Source organism: Mus caroli, chromosome 3 (genome assembly GCF_900094665.2).
Source record: "Mus caroli chromosome 3, CAROLI_EIJ_v1.1, whole genome shotgun sequence".
NCBI lineage: Eukaryota > Metazoa > Chordata > Mammalia > Rodentia > Muridae > Mus > Mus caroli.
In genome coordinates, this window is record NC_034572.1 from 99,967,164 (window position 1) to 99,971,011 (window position 3,848).

Genomic DNA, 3,848 nt, shown 5'->3' on the forward strand with positions numbered 1-3,848 from the left:
GTCAGGCAACCCTGCGCTCCCGCTACCCCGGCGCTGATCCAGCCGGATGAGGCCTGTGGTCCTACTCAGGCCGGTTTCTCGAATCTATCCATTCTTATCTCCTTGTACAAAGCTCAAATCCAAGTGGATCAAGGAACTCCACATAAAAACAGACAGTGAAACTTATAGAGGAGAAAGTGGGGAAGAGCCTTGAAGATATGGGCACAGGGGAAAAATTCCTGAACAGACTAGCAATGGCTTGTGCTGTAAGATCAAGAATCAACTAATGGGACCTCATAAAATTGCAAAGCTTCTGCAAGGCAAAAGACACTGTCAATAAGACAGAAAGGCCACCAACAGATGGGAAAAAGATCTTTACCAATCCTACATCTGATTGAGGGCTAATATCCAATATATACAAAGAACTCAAGAAGTTAAGACTCCAGACAACCAAATAACCCTATTAAAAATGGGGCACAGAGCTAAACAAAGAATTCTCAACTGAGGAATAATGAATGGCTGAGAGGCACCTAAAAATATGCTCAATATCCTTAGTCATCAGGGAAATGCAAATCAGAACAAACCTGAGATTCCACCTCACACCAGTCAGAATGGCTAAGATCAAAAACTCAGGCGACAGCAGATGCTGGCAAGGATGTGAAGAAAGAGCAACAATATTCCATTTCTGGGGGATTGCAAGCTGGTACAACCACTCTGGAAATCAGTTTGGCAGTTCCTCAGAAAATTGGACATAGTACTACTGGAAGATCCAGCAATACCACCCAGAAGATGCTCCAACATGTAATAAGGACACATGCTCCACTATGTTCATAGCAGCCTTATTTGTAATAGGCAGAAGCTGGAAAGAACCCAGATGTCCCTCCACAGAGGAATAGATACAGAAAATGTGGTACATTTACACAATGCAGTACTATGCAGGTATTAAAAACAATTAATTTATGAAATTCTTAGAAAATGGATGGATCTGGAGGATATCATCCTAAGTGAGGTAACTCAATCACAAAAGAACACACATGATATGTACTCACTGATAAGTGGATATTACTCCAGAAGCTCAGAATATCCAAGATACAATTTGCAAAACATATGAAACTCCAGAGGAAGGAAGACCAAAGTTTGGATACTTAATCCTTCTTAGAAGGGGGAACAACATACCCATGGAAGGAGTTACAGAGACAAAGTGTGGAGCAGAGACTGAAGGAATGACCACCCAGAGACTGCCCCACCTGGGGATCCATCCCATAAATAACTACCAAACCCAGACACTATTGTGGATGCCAACAAGAGCTTGCTGACAGGAGCCTGATCTAGAGGTCTCCTGAGAGGCTCTGCCAGTGCCTGACAAATACAGAAGTGGATGCTCACAGCCATCCATTGGAAGGAGCACAGGGTTCCCAATGAAAGAGCTAGAGAAAGTACCCAAGGAGCTGAAGGGGTTTGTAGCCTCAGAAGAGGAACAATATAAACTAACCAGTAGCCCCAGAGCTCCCTGGGACTAAACCACCAATCAAAGAAAACACATGGTGGGACTCATTGCTCTAGCTGCATATGTAGCAGAGGATGGCCTAGTTGGTCATCAATGGGAGGAGAGGCTCTTGGTCCTGTGAAGGTTCTATGGCCCAGTACAGGGAAATGCCAGGGCCAGAAGCAGGAGTGGGTGGGTTGGTGAACAGGGGGAGGGAATAGGGTATTAGGGATTTTTGGAAGGGAAACTAGGAAAGGGGATAACATTTGAAATGTAAATAAAGAAAATATCTAATAAAAAACAAACAAGTTGGGCGTGGTTGTGTACTTGGGAGGCAGAGGCAGGTGGATTTCTGAGTTTGAGGGCAGCCTGGTCTACAGAGTGAGTTCCAGGATAGCAAGGACTACACAGAGAAACCCTGTCTTGAACCTCCCCCCCACCCCCCCAAAAAAACCATCCAAAAACACTCACACACAAAAACAAAACAAAACAAACAAAAACCACCTAAGATTACACTGTTCTCAGTGCGAAACATTTCACTCCTTTTGAGATGGAATGTCCCTTGTGGTTAGGTAATGCTATCTAACAAATTCTGTCTAACTGATTAAAGAATGTAATACGACTTGAGTGCTCCATTCATGGGGAGGGTTCTCGTGGAGATTGTGATGTGCTAATGAGACTGACAGGTCTGAAAAATCTGAGTTCTCTATGTGGAGGACACTTCACTGGACTCACCCAAAGCTGTACAAGATTCTAAGTAAAATCCAAATTCTTCCACATTAAGCTGTTGAAATTTGGGGAAATTTTGTACCTTACCTATTTAACCCTGGCTATCCTGATTAAGTTTGTGATACAGACAAGGAAGCCATCTGTATACATGTGATAGAAGTTGTGGGTTTACTGGGCAGTTGGCACACACCTTTAATCCCAGCACTTGATGGGCAGAGGCAGGTGGGTTTCTGAGTTCAAGGCCAGCCTGGTATACAGAGTGAGTTCCAGGACTGCCAGGGCTATAGAGAAACCCTGTTTCGAAAAACCAAAGAGGTTGTGGGCCTGTACTATCAAAGGTAGAACATACAGTACAATTCCTAGAATGGGATTTGGAAGAGGAAGCCCAGAAATTAGGAGTGAAGCAGACAGAGTAGAATTGGCTAAGGAAATTGAGAAAGTGATAGGAGAAATGGCATAGATACTTAAGGCCAGAGAAGGGAAGACGAAAAAGATGTAGTCAATTATCAGGTGTTGCTTAGAGGTCAAACATGAGAATTGGAGAAAACAGACTAGATCTGGAATTATGACAATCTTGACGGCCAGGGCATTGGTGTATTAAGGGGTCTTTGCACAACATGGACTTCTCTAGATACCACTGTATTAATTCACTCTATGACATTCATGAGCCCCTAAACTAGATTAAATGTATCCTTTATATATTACCCATAAATATTTTAAAAAGCCTTTGCTTTAGTTTGTGTACTGTTATGTACATCTGAGTATAGATTAGATGCTTATAGAAGTCAGAGGCATTACTCACCCTGGAAGTGGAGTGTATAGGTGGTTGTGAACGCCCAGTGTGAGTAGGGAAAAATTTGGTCCTCGACAAGATCAGTATTTGCTATTAATCACTGTCCACTCTCCAGCCCCATCATCCCTGTTTTAACATCAGCAATACTTATAGTTCAATTTTCAATTACTTATCCTTAAATCCTACTGTCATCTGTCCAACAAAAATTACTGGCAAAAGATCTCTGATCTATGAACCTTAATCCATATTTTCATTTCTCTTAATCTGAAAATGTGTTTACTATTGACCCTTCCTATATGAAGCCCTCCACCTTGCTAATTCTACTGACTCCAAAATCCTTTTTCTCTTCCATTCCTGCTGAACCTACACTGGTGTTCTGTGGTTCTTTACTCCTGGAACATCTCATAAACAAGGTATTAATTAGTTCAATGACATTTAAGACATTTTCACCATATACGTACATACATGTGAAGTGTATTCATGTGTGGAGGCCAGAAGACCACCTTTGGTGTTTATCTTGCCTTGCCTTGCTTTTGTTTTGTCTTTTGTTTTATTGAGACAGGGTTTCTCTATATAGCTCTGGCTATCCTGGAACTTACTCTGTAGACCAGGCTGGCCCTTGCTTCTTGTTTGCTGCTGTGTACAGCATCCTGGTCCAGAAGCTTCTGGGAATTCTGTCTCTCCTCTTCTGGGATTACAGATGCTTGAACTGTACCCAGCTTTTATGTGGTTCTGGGCATTTGAAGTCTGATTCTCATGAATGCACAGCAAACCCTTTACTGACTAAGTTATCTCCAGCTGTTAAATCATGTAATTCTTACTCATAATAAAGAAGTGCTATTTCAGAGTATGAAACATAAA